This window comes from Aythya marila, assembly GCF_965140915.1.
Source record: "Aythya marila genome assembly, chromosome: 19".
NCBI classification, from domain to species: Eukaryota; Metazoa; Chordata; class Aves; order Anseriformes; family Anatidae; genus Aythya; species Aythya marila.
In genome coordinates, this window is record NC_139060.1 from 5976574 (window position 1) to 5994273 (window position 17700).

At 48.7% G+C, this 17700-nt stretch overlaps 1 protein-coding gene across 2 annotated transcripts in view; it reads right to left on the reverse strand.

The window, feature by feature from the left end:
• The window catches only part of COL5A1 (collagen type V alpha 1 chain), a 147733-nt gene that overhangs the window by 87663 nt on the left and 42370 nt on the right, over positions 1–17700 (reverse strand). The gene's annotated exons all lie outside the window — the stretch shown is intronic.

A 17700-nucleotide genomic window follows, 5' to 3' on the forward strand; every position in this document is an offset into this window, starting at 1 on the left:
TCATTAACAGAGGGGGAGACACTACAGGAAGCTTAATTTTTGAGTGGCTACTATTCTTTTCCCCCCGACCTCAGCTCCAATAGCCAGGCAATGTAAATAACGTCCCGAGCTAATGTAAGCACTCCTCAGCCAGCGCCTGCAGCCCCAGGCTCAGCGCCGAGCACCCGCAGCAGTCACCGAAGCAAACGCAGAGCCCGAGCTTGTGCCAAAGTCCATTTTTGCTTAAGTGACAGCGCGGAGCTAATTCCCAAAGACAACATACACAGCATTAATCAGCACTATGGATTATTTACACAACAGTGCTCTACAGGCAACGGACAGAGCCGTCCGCTATTTCGGAGAGTTTCCTACTCGTAATGGGCGAAAGATTTTCTTGCCTTTCCAAATGGCTGAGTTTGTCATGGCCATTAATCATCCCCAATTTCTTCCTGAGACATCCGTGGAATCCTCCCCAAACTCCGGCAGCCCAGAGCCTTTCCCTTTCCCGTCCCATCCCTCTACCAGTAGCCTTCCAGTCACCCTCCCCTCGCCCACCCAACTCCATAGCTCTCACGTCCCACCCATAGAGCATCCCCTGTAGGGACAGTCAACACCCCAAAGAGAATGGGATGAGAAGGATAAAGCCTGGCGATGCTCAAAGAGCCATTTAAAAACAGGCAAGAGCCCAAGTCGAGCTCTGGTCTTCCCACGCCAGCACCAATTCATCCCCCGGCACGGCGCCTAATTGAAACCCTCATCCTTTCAGAAGGGATGTCTAATCACCAGCTTAAAGGTCCCAAAAAGCAGCAATTGTACGTAACCTTACTCAACCTTGAGCCCAGCTGCCTGTGAAGGGGCTGTGGTGGTCAGATGGAGCACTACGTGCGCATCGCACGTGCTGTTACCCCGTGGCTTGCCCTATAAGCCAAAAATGAGCATTGCTTCCAGAGTGCGACGTGCCTTCCCCAGCTAAAAGCCAATGCCCAGACCTTGTAGAAGAGTTTTTACCCAAAAATCCACCAAATGGGTGGAAAATCCCAGAGAAGGCAGATTAGCAACCTACCGCTCAACTAAGATCCAGGAATTTAAGGGACATCAGGATTGTTTTCCTCTCCACCCCAAAAAACAGGCAGCTTGGAGAGCAGGGGGCACCAGCAGCAGCACAGACAGCACCAAACCCACAAAGCGTTCACTGCAAGGCTCCTGCAGCACCGCAGTGCTCACTGGTTTTGGTTCTGAGGCAGAGAAACCCCGTCCAAACCCAGAGAGCCAGGCTGCCCCAGAGGCATGGCTGCTGGCAGCAGTGGGTTTTTCTCCAGATAAAAAAAAAATAAGCTAGAGGTTAAAAAAAATAAAGATGACCATGGCAGCTGAGAGGCTCCCGTAAGAGCATCCCGGGTCGGGAGGCAGCAGCAGCCCCACGCACGTAGCAGGGACACGTCCAGCTTTCCCTTGACTCATGTCTGGTGCCGCGAGCTGCCAGACAGCGGCTGCACCACAAAGCTGACGAGGACTTTTAATAACTCTTAGGGCTAATTGCACCAGGGAGCCGGACCCACCCAGAGGAAGCCGCGCTGAGAAACGGCTCCTCGGATGCTGGCTCTTCTCACGCCCCATGCAGGCGGCCCTACAGCAGCTGCTGCGAGCGTGGTAGCATCACCATCGTGTGCTGAAGTCCTCAGAGAGGGAATATCTGCAGGCTTTGGTTTTTCTCTCCCTTTTCAAGCTCCCTGCCCTCCTGCTAACCCAGGTCCATCTCAGAACCGCTGGGATGGGGTGGCGTGGGCAGGGCGAAGCAGCCGCCAAGCAGTAGGGACTGCAGGAAAGGAAAAGGCAGCCAAGCTGACTTGAAAAAAATAAAGCAAATACAAAGGCTGCTAGAACACCAAAAAAACAAAGACAAAAAAAAAAAAGAAAGATATCCTTAAATCAACAGCCACCGCGCCCAGATACTCTGCTCCTTTTGCTATTTTTGTGCATTTTATGTCTTTTAAACAAACTGCCATCTATTTGCTAGGATTTTTGGGCGTGAAACAAGCAGTTAGGGACACGGAAAGCGCATTGCTATCAAACAGCTTCCTCAAACTGTGCAGCCCCAGCCTGGAAGGAAGGAGGGACGGGGAGAGTGGTGTTACAAAAGGCTGCTTTATACTCACTCCTTCTCTAAAGCCTGGCCAAGCACCGTGGTAACACAGGCAAAAATAATATGAGATGTGTCTGTAGCTATTTCACAAAGAAGGGAAAAATAATAGCAGAGCTCAGGTTTTTAATGGTGAAAAAGAAAAGAAGAAAAGCCCTGACAGTCCCAACCTCTCTCTGCCCCAATAAAGAGGATATTACTCTCAAATTTTATTTTCTTATTGTTAGGTCAGTCTTTATATTTGCAAAGTGAGCGTTTTTCAGCTTTTTCTGGGGTAAATTGTATGTTCTCAGCAGATGTCAGAACAACCCCCCCTCAGCAGATTAGAAACATATGGGAAGAATGAGGAATCCAAACCACACGTTTTTATTAAACTGCATGACTCCTAGTTCAAGTTTCATCACACCGAAGTAAATATTTTCTCCCTGAAGTAGCAGCTGCAGGTTAAGTTATCCATAATAGATATTTCATATATGTCCGTTCATATATGTATGCATAAATGCAGGTGCCCCTATGTGCACATCTCATCATTGCTAAAAAAACTTGAGATGTCAATGTGAGCCCACAAGGCTAAAGCTGATTTTGCTTTTTTTTTTTTTTTTTTAAAATTAAATAACCTGCTTGTGAACATGCACTTTTTTTTTTTGTTTTAAAAAAAAAAAAAAAGCTGCCGAGACTCCAAAACTTTAGAAGTACCAGATTTAAAGTTGTATATGCAACCCTAAATCTATCGCTCCGTATAGACATTTTAACTAATGGTCTAATTACCCTGCAACATGAGACTTTGAGACTTTTCCAGGCTATTTCCACTTCAGTCAGCGTACAAGTGATGAGAAAGCTTTTTCCATCGCCCCCCTGCTTGCCTCTCTAAGCCTGGATCTGCAGCCACTATCACACAACTGTGCTGTGCACCTAAGCACATGCACTTAAAGTAGGTATCTCTGGATGCAGATGTTAAGCCCTGCTGACTTGAAAGAGCTCCTCCACTGATAGAGGAGTTTTCCAGGAAAGATTTGGATACTTGGAAGATGCTGACTTCCTAGGGAATTAGCTTCCACTTGAAGCATGGGGCATGCACCCTGCTAAAGCCTAGCCTGAGGCGTTCCTAGAGGTTTTTCTGGGGCCAGGGCTTAATCCTCATCGCCAGCCTCTTCCTGTGAAAGCTGCGACTTGGCAGGCAGGGTTCCTGAGGGGTGTTTGAGGAGCACCTGGGCATTTCCCCGGAGCAGAGAACATGCTGCTTGCTGCAGCACCTAGCATACAACACCCCCAGGGACAGACCTGATCCAGGGCAAGGGCATAGATCCTACCTGGGGGCACCCTGCACCTCTCCACCAGCCTTGAACCCTGTCCCTAAAGCACTGACCCAGGCCAGAGTGAAGCCAGTTGAGTATGTGCCATTTATCCCCCTTCACCAGTCACCCAAATCAGGCAATAACAATCTTTACAAGACTTCCACCTGCAGCAGATGCAAAGCCAAGCCCCACAACCTGCTCCTGTTCCCCTCCAGTGCCCCCATTTCAGCCCCAGCAGTGCAGGAAGCCAACACCCTCGGTGCCACAGCTCCACGGAGACTTTGGGGCTGGGGGATGAAGAACTGCATCCATCTCCTCCACAAGCAGCCTGGTGTAGCTCTCCTGGGCAGCTGACACCTCTCTCTTTTAAGAAGCCCTTGCAGGTCTCCTGCAGTTTAACGCCTTCCCGAGGAGAGAAAATTGACAGCAGCCAGAGCCCCTTGGTTTGCTGGGGCTGTCACCAAAGCCCCAACAAGTTCTCGTAGTTTTGGGATAGAAACCTTGCAGTGTGATCCGTTCTAGACCATGGTACAATCCTGGTTGGAAGAAATAAATCCTTTGCTGGCTTCTTTTTTGAGCTGCTGGCTGGGCAAAGGTGTTCTTTCTATTTCTGGGGCAGGGTAAGAAAAAAAAAATAGAGAAGATAAAAAGCTGACTGCAGAGAGCGCTTCCAAGTTGACTCAGTTTTCTTTGGCTGCCCCAAAACTCCCATAACGTGGTAAATAGCCTGAATCTCTTTTCCCCCTCTCTAGTTTTGACTGAAAAGTAGGAAACCTGATTCTGAGAAGAGCTGGAACGAGGGAGAAGCAGCTTCAGCCTCCCTGTGTGCAGGGCCAGCTTGGCAGAGGGACTTGGCACACGTGTGCCATCACCTAGAGAATGTGAGATGTTAAGGTCAGACCTGGTGGAGGTCCTTGGCAGACTTGCTGTGTGTGTACTCCTTGTGTGGGATCTTATACCTTGCCTCCCAGCATCCAGTGCTTGCGTTTCTGCCAGCACAAGGAGCAGAAGTGTCTGTTTTAATAGGGTTCCTACCTAGAGGAAGCGTTTGGAGCACACCTCCTGCATGTACAGCAGAGAAACACCTTCAAAGAAATGACCCAGCCTCCTGGCCACCTCTGGAATTACATCGCTAACAACTACTCATCCTCTTGTGTACACCAGAAACCCCACTGAGTTATTTAATCTGAAGGTTTAAACTCTAACACATGAGGAAGCATTCCCCTCTAATGAATTCGTTAGGACAGCAGAGCATTTTTTTTTTTTTTGGCTGTTTTCCCCTGAAAGCAAGCCACGTGTGATCTCTGCGCAGCTACAGGTGTGTCTGTCTATCTCAATAACTCTCCAATCTGATGGCTGATTTCAATCACATCTGACAGAGGAAAAAAGCTCAAGATAATTAAATTCCTATAAACGTCACGGAAACGGGCAGCCAGGTAAAAGAAAGGCATCGTACAAGCTCACTGTCTGAAGGGGGGGCTGTGCAGCACGAGCCCACTTCTGATCAGCAATAGGGGCGTTCAGAACAAGACATCTCTGATGTTCCTGCCATAGGAAAAGCTTGAAGCGACCACGAGACAAATTAGAAGGACTGCAGACTTGACTCATCTCACAGCATCTGACGGTCCCAATTGTAGCAGCAACTAGAAAAAGATGAGCTGAAGCACCACAAAATAAGCAGTTCTTGTGTTTCTGCCTATACATAGCAGACACCCTCTCCTCCTCAATTTTCCAGATCCAAGAGGAGTGGAGGAGAAAGCCGAGCATCTCCTGGTCTCAGCTAGCTGGGTCCCCTGGCAGCTCAGAGGGATGGCACAGGGCAGAGCCCAAGGGTTTGTTGGACCTGTCATCAGGCACTGGTCACGTTCAGGCTGGCACTGCCACCGAGGTGACCTCGGCTGAGCCTTCGCTCGGTGATTTATCCATCTGCACAACAGGCTTGTAATCATCACTGGCTCACCAGCAAACACACTAAGAGCAAACCACGGAGCTATTTTTTTCCCTCCCCTTCTATCTGACCACACAGCAGCTGGCCGCTCTGTGATTTCTCCTTTCAAACTCTTCATTTGGTAACTTCAAATCAACATGTCATGCTCCGTGCGGACAAATTACACCACTGATCCCTAAAAATAGACGTCCCACAATCACCATGTGCTCCGTTGCCACTGTTTTTACTCCTAGCCCAGACACAACCCTCATGGCAGAGCCACTATGGGGTGTGGGTTTATTCCAGATTACAAATGTTTAGCTATAAATAGCACAAATCTATAGGATAACTTTCAAAGGAACGCTTTAAAAACTGCTCACAAATTGCACTGCGTTCACAGGTATTCTTTTTAATAGCTACAACCACTGTTCCTCTGCAATATCAACACCAGCTAAGAGTGACTTCATGGCAGTAGATTATTCGAGAGATGGGATCTCATTTTAATGCATCTATACAGAATTCAGACATTTGTTTTTGAAGTCAGTAGCTATTCCAAACTGCTCGCAAAATAATGCATGAGTAAGTGCACAGCACAAGTTTCTCAAGCAGTTCCTCCCAGCGGTTTTCAAACAGGAGCCGATTTGGCTGAGGCGCGCTGCAGCCTTGTTCCCTAATTGGAGCATCAAGTCAGATTACGCTCCTGAACACTTTCAAGCAGCAAATTGGACGATTCAAAAAATTTCTCTCAATAGTCACAAAACTTCACGGTGCATCGGCAGGGCTCGGAGCCCACCAAAACCAACTGCTGGGACAAACTGGGATGCAACTGGAACCGGGGAAGTTTGGCTTCATGTCAGGGACTGCTGCAAGAAATGAGAGATTTTCATGAACGCTGCCTCTGTGGTGCTCGAGGCTGGGTGCAGGTTGGCACTGCCAGGATGGCAGCCCCACAGGCAACATCCCCCAGAACTGGCAATCCAGGCCACTGGAGAAGTGACAGCTGACAGCCTGCACATTGTGGGAGGCATTTCCATCACGGGAGGACAGTGCCAGCCTGGCCTTCCACTGTCCAGCATGGAAATTAAGGGGAGAAGGGGAGAAAAAAAAAAAAAAGAAAAGGAAAAGACCAGGCCAGGCCTCTGAGAAATGAATAGGGCAAAATGAATGGATGCCATTGTCTGTCATGATCTGCCAGCCCTTTAACCAGCCCTTAATAAAGCTGAGAGATGAAATAATCAGCAGTTTTGCAATAACACCCTCATTTTGAAACCCGTGTATTCCAGATAAGTCTTTCTGAAGCGTACGTGTTCAGGCTCAGGGGGACTGCATTTTGCTTGGAGGATGACCTTTGGTGAGAGAGACCCATGCACACCATTCTCACATGCTGCTGGATTACCTTAACCCATGCTTACTGGATCTAAAAACATGACTCCACATGCCCATAAAGCCAGTTTTTAAGCTTAAAAAGTGGATCAGGACCCCTGAAAGAAACTCAAGCTCCCCATGTCCCTTGCCCTGCATGGCTCCTCGAGCACTTCACCCCCCTCTCCTGCCAACCCACCCACCCTCCAGGTCCCATTTCCATTCTCCAGATCCCATTTCTCATCACGCATGGGTCCCTCCCTCACAGCAGGCACCCTCATGCCCCAGCTGATGTCCCTGTCCCCCGCAGCCTGAGGGGTCAGCACTGGGCAGTGCCCTTTGATCCAAGCTACATTTCTGCATGCAGCCTCTGAAAACTCCACTTAAACCCAAATTAGAGAGAGAAGAGGCCGCCGAAGGCTGCCCAGCCTTCAAATTTCTTCTTGTGGTCTCGCAGCCCTGACCACATACTCAAGCTCCCTATTTTCTTTCCCGTTCCATTTCATGCTGCATTTCCCCCATCCAACTCCATCTCCTGATGTCACCGGGTTACCAAGTGCTGATCCCGCTGTTCCAACTTTCCCCTCTCCATCCAACCCAAATAATCCACTAATAACCGAGCGAGGGGCTGGCTTTTTCCTATAGAAGTTATTTTTCAATGACATATGTGTGAACCATAAGGGATAGTTTAAAAACAGATTCTCCCTCATTACAGGCTGCAGCCCGGCACATCGCGGCGCTGCTCTTTTGTGTCTTCTCCCCCCCTCCCCATGCTGAGCGGTGCTGTTTCCTGGCTCCGGTTTCACGTTGATTTATTTCCCTTTCGTCTATGGAAAATGAGGAATGGAATCAGCTCCTGCTCGCTGCGCCGCCCACACCAAGCTGGATATGCGAGCGTTGCGCGGGGCGCTCGCACGGTGGAAAATGTGTCGTGGAGGAGCAGAGCTGCTGGCCCGAGCTACGTGTTTGAGAAGTCGCTGTTGGAGCCACAATGAGCTGGAGTAGGGGTAGTTGCTTCATTTCTGCTTAGCCCTACCTGAGCAGGGTGGCAATATTGCCCTGGGAGGTGCTGAGCCCAGGATCTGCACCCAGGATCACCTCCGCTTTGTCTCCATCCCTACCCACGGTGGGAGAGGCAAAGGGAAGGTGGCGAAGAGTCTCCACCTTGGTTGAGAACAAAAAGAGTCAAAAGACCAAGCCACAGTCACCAGCAAGCACCCAGTCAGGGCCATCCACGAAGGCCCAAGCGCACAGGACTTCTGGCAGCTCCACTGCACAATTCTCAACTTTGCTACAGGGGCAGAAAGAGCAACCAGGTGCAGCCCCTTGACGCTCCTTCCTGGATTTCCCATCCTCTCCCCTCCCCACTCCGACCGCTTCCAAGCTCCAGCACAAAACCCCAGGCAAGCTCCAAAGCTTTGGAAAGCTCCAGCTTCCCCTGGGCTCACTTCCATCACCGAAGGGGGGCTTTGCTTCCAGCAGCACATCAGGGCTTCCTGCTCCCATCCCACACCAGCTGGAGCTCTTCTGAGCACGGAGGTACCTGAGCTGCACGCCCCTTGCTTCCATCCCTTTTTTTTTTCCCCCCCTCATACTTGGATTAACCTGGAAGCTGAGCTGCCATTCTCAGCTCTGCCAAAGGGTTTTCCATTCACACACTGCCACAACCCCAAGATCCACCCTGGGGTTTTAGCCGAGCCCTCCGCACCGAGGTGGCTCAGGATCAAGGGTTTTGTGTACACAGAGGCTTTTAATCAGGACTTGGAATGTTTTCTGCCCCAGGAGGTAAATACAGAATCCAGGTTTTATGGATTAAAGGGAATGGGGGGAAAATAGACCTGGTTGCCAAAGCTATCTCAGGATGTAAGTGGGATTACGCACTTAGCCGTGGGGATATCTGCTGACACACTCAGAATTCAACTTAACACCAAATTTTGGTTGGGAAAGTGTTCTGCATTTGGCAAGCAATGATCACCAAACCATGGAGCAGGGAGGGCAGGATGCATCTGCTGGGACCACCCCAGAAGGAAACGGCAGTGCAGGTTCCTATTGCTGCTTCCCAACATTTCTGCACATTTGGGCATTACAGCAATGTCTAGGAAAGTAATGCTTAGGAAAGAGCTGAAAATGGGTAGTGGAGCTAACACGCACAGGTCTGTGCAATACCTCTTGTCCATACACCATTCTCCCTCCCTCTTTCCCCAGAAAACTCAATTGCTTGTCCTTTCTCAGATGTTTACGCATCGCTTCTCCATACTCCCAACCACTTCAGCAATTATGTTTGAACAGTGTTGACTGTCCCCAAGAGACGTTATTTCTCCTGCAAGAGAACTTCTGTGCAGCATCTCCCATCCCAAAAAGCCTCGTGCTGAAATAATCTTGCTCAGCTCCCGTAACACAGCTCTTTGCCACTACCCAAGCTTTTCACCCCAAGAGCTGGGTTTGGGCACCCTATGGCCTGAAGAGCAGATGTGAAGCTCAGCCCAGGAATGTGGTTATCCGAACAAACCCTGTTACAGACCAGGAGTGGACGCGGCATGCCAAGCGTGGCCAGCAATAGCTGAGCATCACAGCTCGCATCTCAGTATTCCGAGCAGCAAGCTGGAAAAGGGTAAACATCATTTGCAGATAAAATTTGCTTATGCGAGGCATCAAAGCCCCAGGAAAACCTTCCTGTGTTTGCAGACATTCCAGAGCAGAGAACAGTGCATGAATGTAATATTCACCACCAATTCTCTCGTCTCCCCACACATTTCACTCCAGTGGCCAGAGCACTGTTTGTTCAAACAGGCCTGACCTCCTGAACCGGGGCCAGCATGCGGCTACGTGTGGAGAACAATGAGCCCACGGTGAGAGACTTTTTTCCGTGTTCTTGGAGGGAATAGAAAACACACACACACACACACACAAATACACAGACCCCATCCAATATTCTGCACAACTCATTAGGAATACCCTCTTCCAGCTCCCGTCCCCGGGGTGATGTATTTATTGCGAACATATACATTCGATCCCGCTTGGCTCTGTCGAAGTAAGTAGTACACCTGCACACTGGGGATGTCTGGAGTGGGCTAGGATTTTCCTCTGGGCTTTGGCACGCAGCCCAGACTGCCTCAAAAAAAATAAAATAAAATAAAATAAAAAGGCCTCACCATGTGTAAGGAACATGTGTTTCATTTGTTCGTACCTCAATGACAAGGGAATGGGTTGAACGCAAAGTCAGCTAATAGAAGCTTCTAGTTAGGACGGGCTCATCTACGCTGGGTTTACTATGTAAAAATCTGACTTAGAGAAGTCACAGATATAAAGCAGGGTCCTGCAAGGCGGGACAACAGCAATCAAGTCCTAAATTAGAAAGAAACCTCATTTTGAGCACTGCCAGGTCACCCAGGACACAAGCCCGCTGCCTGCCTGCCCTGCACACCAGAGCTCAGTGCCCATGGCCCTGCTCCTCGGTGCAGGGGCTCTCCCCCGAGCTTGGCTCAGTCAAGCCCGTGCTTCCTATAACAATTTGCTGCAACCATGCAAATCGGGCTTTTTGTATGTGGAAGGAAACGCGCTCCCATCCAACAGGCTTCTGCTCCAGAAATTTGCTTTTATGCAAATAAAACTAATTGGTGTGACCTCCCACATACAGAACGAGGTTTCCAAATTAGCAGAAAAGGGGAAACATGCCCTGATTCGGGCTGGTGGCACAGCCACTGCTCTTGCTGCTCTCGGTAATCGCTTTTACATATTGCGCAGCAGCGCTGCCAGTAAAGCTCAGCTGGAAACTTCTCCCCAATAGCACAACTATTTGGCTTCTCCCCCTCGCTCAAGCTGCAGAAAGTAATCTCTCCCAAACTCCCCAACGCATCCCGGTTGCTCTCTTCTCCAGCACCTCGCACACACCGGGTCCCTTCACAGCGCCTCCTCTGCTCCCCGAGCCCCATCCCCCTGCCTGCTCCCAGGGGACATCCTTGTCCACAACGCCACCGTACGCCTTGGCATGTCGTCACCGGAGGGGAGCAGGTTTCCAGCATTACCTCACCCTGTCTGGGCTCTGCAACCAGCCCTCTACACCTCAGAGTTTCCATGGAAGAAACCAAGCCCCCTTTCTCCTCCCTCCCGCTATCCAGCAGGGGAAGGGAGCTGCAGCCAAAGCCATGGGCTGGAGGAGTAATGACAGCGCACCAAGCTGCATCCATCACGTGTAACAGGCCTGCCTCTGGTACTGCCTGCCAGTATTTGAACACAAAACACTACCAAGTGAGTGCCAGGAACAGCCAGACAGCTCTGCTCCCCAAACCCCACAATCCCTGCAGTGGACGGACTACTCTGAAGGATGGGCTTCGCCTTCAAGAAGCCTCTCAGCTTTCCATGTCAGCTGTTTGAACTGGTCACTGCTCCCTGCAGGAGGTTCTTCAGGCCAGGGAAACTTGGGCAACAGCCTGCCTGTCCTCTCCAGGCCAAACCAGGCTGTTGTGCCAAGGCCCAGGAGAGCAGCAGGGACGGGGAGTCCTCGTGGCACTGCTCAGCATCCTTCCCACTGACCATTCTCCCCTGCTCCCACCTGGCATCCTTGCTGATACCTTCCAAAACAGCAAAACCTCAAGAACAATTAGCCTGCAGTAGTTACTAGTAAGGAAACTAGCCTCTAAGCCTCTTGTTAGAATTGTAATAATAATAAAATTGTGTCATGCTGCTGCTACTGCAGCCACCGTCCAGGAGCAGGCAAGGAAGCCAAGCAGTCCCCCAGCCCAGGGTCCTGTATCCTTCACCGACCACTTACAGAGGGTATTTATTACTAGATTTTAACGACTGCTAATTACTCCATATCTTCTTCATTCGCCACGCTTTCCAGACAAATAACAAAGAGGGAGCCCTCACAAAATTGCTCCTGAGTGGGTATCTTTCCCCATCTGCAGGTGACCATCCTGTTTCTGCATTTAGGTACACGACAGCAAACTGCAGCTACCTCAGCACGGGCCAGTCCAAACAGCACAACCATTAATCAATCAGTAAGAGAAAGGTGTTACCTTGAAGCTAGCATTAACAGAGAATTAACAGTCCCAAGAACAAACCTGTGCTATCAGGACTCTGCTGCTCTGTCTGCAGAGCCGGGGCTTGGCTCCTGGCAAACTGCAAGCAGCGAAGCCATACAGCTTCCTGGGCCCGGTGCGTAGCTTGGCCATATTAAAAGATAAACGATGCACTGCATAACTTCAGCATCAATAAAAGCACTTTTATGGCCTGTTTGAACAATGAAACACGTCTCTCCCCTTGCACTGGATGCGACCATCGGCCAGAAGGCATTTGATAGCAGCAAGCTCCAGTAATTACCTACACAAGCCAAGCAGTTTCTTTTTACAGCTTATGAAATGGAATTCATCACTAACAAACAACAAAAAGATGAAAAAAACATTAAATATTTGTATTTTGTAATTATGACTAATAAAGCTACATCATTACAGGCAACCCTGACCCAGTCACAAAGCTTGACTGCGCTCCAGACGTCTGAGCTGCCAATTACCCAGCAAGTCTAAGTGAAAAACAAGAAGTTTGAGCAAAGTGCATGCAAACAATTAATCCAATGTTTCCACCCAAATCTTTACTCTTCTTACAGGAACCTGTCAGACAGGGATTGTATGACACGGTGTCACTTTCGGATCAAGATGAAGCTATCTGAAGCACAGGCTAACTTTTACAAGCTGTTTTGCAATTCTGCTTCTGGACAGGGCTCTGTCCCTCCCTCCGCTCAAGCACGCATTTGCAGACACGCTGATAAAACCAGATGACATCCCTGGGCACCTGTGTAAGACGATCTCAAGTGCAAGCCCTTGCCAACTGGAGCCAAATATCACATTTGGGTTTTGATTAGACTGACTGCATTGCTTGGCCTCTGGCACTAAAATCTCACCATTAATTGCAAAGCCATCCAGAGGCATAATCTTCAGCAATTGAAGACATTTTCTAGGCAGCATTGCTGTTCTGGAAGAACCTCGCTCTGTGATTTAATCCATATGTCTTAAGTGCACCATCTCACTAAAGAGGATCCCTTTGAAAAAACAAAAGCAGAAGAAAATGACGAGAAAACCAGCAACTAAATGGAGAATTATTGGGAGACTGGGGAAAGCTATAGACATCTTCAATAAAGAACCCAAACGCTGGCTCAGGACATTTTATTTTCCATCATCTCACACCACAGTATATGCTGGTGGTGTAAAACATCGACTCTTTGCACTCCCTGAAAGGCTCTACAGCAAAAGAGGTGAAATCAGATTTGGCAGGGCTAGGAAAGCAGGCAGCCAGGACTGTAAATTAGCTTCTTTCAGCAGTCTGCCGAGGTAGGGGAAAATACACAGGAGCATGTGTCTGTGGTGCATCTCGACAGAGAAATTCAGGTTAGTATAAAACTCTAATTAATTTTCAAAGTGTTTTTCGAAGGTCGACTAACCTAAGCACAAGCTCCGGCCAGTTCCTTCCTGCCCCTCCAGACTAAACCCAGATCTTGCAGAGGATGGGCCCGACACGATGCTCACGAGAAGCCCCCCTGAGCTCCACATAGCCACTAAGATGTATTTGGTTTGAGGAGATTGGGGAGCTTCTTGCTTCTCCTGTAAAGAAGTAAATGTTTCCATGTGCTCCAACGCCTTGCCACTGCTGTTTACGTTCACACAAGAGGATCTAGGCATGAATCAGATTCAGAGCTGAGGCTCCCACAGTAGGTTTTTCCCCCACAAGATAAAGCCTGCAAATTTTGCAGTACCACCAATCCAGCTTTCCCCAAAGCCCATTGTATTAGTAGTGCAGTTATCCTCCTGCAAGAGCTGATCAAGGCTATTTGACTTGTTAACAGCAGATCTGCCTGCAAAAGTAGAGCCCTAAATCTGTCCTCAAACACCAAAAACTACAGCAAGGTGCACTTTCATTGATAGGAAGCCTATTTTCAGTTGTATACCTTTTGCTAGAACAAAATTTATTGATCCAATCTTGTAACCTTGGAGCTGTCTGGAAAAAAATAATGTGCAGAAATGTAAAAGCTATGAACTTTTTCCAGAGCTGGAAATGCTAAAAGCCAAGAGCACGGGGAGGCAGGGAGGGAGAAAGCCATGATGATAGCAAAATGAAATCTGGGATTATCAGACCCAGTGATAATTGTTTTTAAGTGTAAACAAGGCAGGAGATGAAAAGGGAGCTAGCATTTCAGCCCAAAAGCAACAGAGCACCTGAACGGCACCAATGTTTCAGCTAAGAGCACTGGAGCGTCAATTCTGCTTTCTCTTGTTGCGCCTTGAAACGTTCCCCGGCCCTAAGAGCACCTCTGGCACCTCGCCCAGCCTTTCTGGCTCACCCTGGCACAAATTGCTTTCCTTCTATTTCCGATATCTTGATTTTGCTAGCGGTCTTCAAAAAACCACAAAGGAAGAGAGCGAACAGGGAGTGCCATCCTTTTCGCATCGCCCAGCCCCGTGCAGCACACCACGTCTCATCCCAGGGCAACGTTTGGCTCACGCTGCCAGCAAACCCTCCTGTCTGCTCTTGGTTTCACTGCCTTGGCACAAGGGCACGCACAGGTGTCTGAGACCCTCTCGCTTTGCACCTCGCTTGGCAGGATCAGAAGAAACCACTTGTTTTTTACAGGACCAACCAGACCAATGACACAGTGACAAATTAGCCCCTCCTGTTTCCAGAGAAGCCAGGTGTAAAAAGCAATGTTATGCACTGAACTTTTCCACTCATGGGAAAACCAATTTAATTTCTTCTACACCAACATCAGACGAGACCCCAACATTGCTTTTAGAGGGTCAAAATGCCACTTAGCTGGTGGAACAGCCCTATAAATTTTTGAAACAGCTGAAGCAAGAATAATCAACATGAAATGTCCTCAGTTGTTACAAGGGCATCCTCATCACTTTTTTTTTTTTTTTTTAAAAAAGTATCTGTATTTGCAGCACAGTTTTAAACAATGCCAATTCCAGCTCTGCCAGCTAGGTGCTGTACAGTTGTTTTTTTTTTTTTTTTTTTTTTTTTTCTCCCTAGGCACAGCAGCCTCACACAGTTTTCTTCCTGCAGATCTGGAAAAACATAAATCTGGAGCTTCCAGCAGAAATATGGACAATAGTGCACATTTGGGACTTCGGCACAGTCTAGACAAATTTCTTTTTTGTTCATCAGCCCATCGCTGTGAAGTGAGGGTCTACAGAGGAAGGCTGAGCAGTAAAACAGGGCTGGGCCTCATGCTGTTGCAGAAACCAAGCTTCTGGGGAATTATTCTGGGGGATTACCAAAATGCTCCAGAACAGCATCGCAGAGGGCTTAAGTTCACCTCACCCAGCACAGATGGGATGTGTACCCGCCCCAGACGTTATGCAGCACTTTCCATTCATAAAGACCCTCCAGCTGCAGGTTATGGGATTTCTTTCTTCACTGCTCTAACAGCCATTTCTGGGACAAACACAGCACCAGCGACCTTCCTGAGCCAGGACCTGAACTGTGTTTCAACCCACGCCTGCGAAACCAGAATGATTTCTGCAGGCAAGAGCTGTCTGAGCTGCTTTTTCCCCAGGACCACCACCACCACGGCTGGCTGGAAGAGCCAGCCCCCGGGGAGATGCTGTCCCACACAGCGCTTGGGGGGGGGCTAAGGGGGCTGCACACTGCTTTTACTAAACACAAAGCCTCGCCAGGCTCTGCATTGAGGTGGGCAATATTCAAGCCACGTTGCTCAACCTGCTAGGAAGGAGCGAGGCTCAGCAATGAGTTGTGCATGGAGCAGTCACAAGTGCCTCCCATGGGAGCCCACAAAGCACCCCAAAAAGCTGCAGCTGGGGTTGATGACCTCTTAAAAGAAGAGCATGGAGCCACCACCCAGCACATCTCAGGGTTGATTTCTTTGGAAAGTTCCCCCTGACTTTAGTGCTCAGCCTCCTGGGTAAGTCCCCTTCCCAACCTTCATTCTCCTTTTATTTCTCTGCGTAACAAACAGACTGTTAGAAATTGCTTCCTAATGCATAAATGCTGCAAAAGAAACGGTCATTCCCTCTAAAAATGAGATACTTTCACATGCCTTCTGACTTCCTCCCAATGTTGCTGTAGCCGCAGGAACTCTGCTTACCACAGCCTGCAGGCGGAGAGAAAAGTGTTTGTCTTGCACCACGGGCTGGTCTTTTCTCTCTCTTGCTCTGCAAAAGGCCCTTTGCTGCCTCACAACAGCGTCCTCTCAGCCACAGCTTGAAGCCAGCCGCCGCTGCCCGAGCTCGTCCTGACATTTGTAAACTTGTGTTCCGAACAAGAGCTCAGCACAAAACTCAACTTGTACAACCTAGGCTCTCGGCTTGGCCCCTCTTCAAACCGACCCAGCGTTCCCAGAGCCGCACAGAGATCCACACAGCCTCCCAGCTAATTGAATTTTAATGAGAGGAAGTCGTTTTTCCACTGGAAGAATGTCGCGCTAGAGAAATATTTTGAAACTCCTCTAACTTTTCCTGCTGGGCTTTTTCTGCAGCAGGGCATGAGCAGAGAAGTCACCATCCGAGCGCCCAAGCTACAGATGCAGCAGAGCCGCTTCCCTGTGACCCCAGCTAGACCTGAAGTTTAAATAATTCTGACTTTCAAAACAAGAAGTGTTTGGGGTTGTATTTAGTTCCAATCCTGATGAGAGTCCAAGCAAGGAGGTTGGGAATTCCCCCTACTTAGGGATCTTGTTGATCCCAGCTGAGACAAAACCTAAGCCCCCACAGCCGCTGCCTCCCATCTCACCCACAGTTAACGGGGCTGGAGGAGCTCTCAGCAGCAGGGACAGGCACGCAACACCCAGGCAGCTCCACGGCCACAGAAGACTTCAAAACTTCATCATCACCACGTTAACTAGCTGAGGTTCACAGGGCATAGCTCCTGGACTGACTGTGGGAGAGCTGCGTGTGCCTGGAAATCCCACTGCTGACACCTTCCCCATCATCCTCAGCCACAATTTGCTCTACACGGTTTCTGCTTAGGCTTTTTCTGCTTAGGCTTGCAGATTGCAGAAAAGAAAGGAGGGGCTAAAGGAAATTAAGTTGCCGAGATATGAAGGAAATTAGGATATAGTCCACTGCCTTCATGAAACCTATTAATTACATTCGGTTTAAAGCTGCTGGTATCTTGATTAGTGTGCATGAGAGTGTATGTTGAAAAACCTCTTTGTTTGATGAGAACGACAAAAGAGAAGAGGATAAATACCAGAACGGAAGAGGTTGCTTTTTTTTTTTTTTTTTTTTTAAAAAATGTACTGATAGTTTACAACACGCAGGAGAAAGCTGTAGGAAAAAAAACTTGTTAATTGTCGAGTTCTGGTAGAATAACCACAGTGAGTTTCTCAGGAAGTGCCTGCAATGATCTCGGAGCTGTGTTTTGTACCCAGAGCTGACGACAAGGCAACAGCCTCCAGTGCAGGGGAACAATTGCTCTATTTTATGCCACCTCCCAGGATCTAAGAGGTTTCACAAGTCCCCTGAGCTTATACTCCTAGATAAATTATTTCCAACAAGGCCAGGAGGCTTTGTTCTCTATAAAGCAGAAGACTCTGCTCACCAAGTGGCAGCAAAATGAAGTAGCCTAAATTAGTTTCCGTACTCAGATTGGATGCAACGATTTCTTTAAGGAGATCTACTAGATCCCTAGGTCCAATGGTTCAGAAAAATTGCTCAGAAAAGCTCATCACTTTACACAATGGCTTCATTTAAAATACAGCAACGAATGCAATTGCTCAGTTTTCCACAGAACATCCAATACTTGCAAGATATGCTCCAGTGCCCATTAAACCCAGCTTTTACTTTCCATTTTAATTGTTAGACTTCCCAGGGAATGTCTATTAATGCAATTTCGAAATCCAGTTCGAACTTTCTAACTGGGATTTTGGCAGCGGTGCTTAGTCCATGCATTCTTGCTGTGTTTACAGTGCGCCAGCTCCCAGATGTTGGTAACATTAAACAGACTGGAACTTTCCTTTTCCCAGTGACAGCGAAGTGCAGACAAAG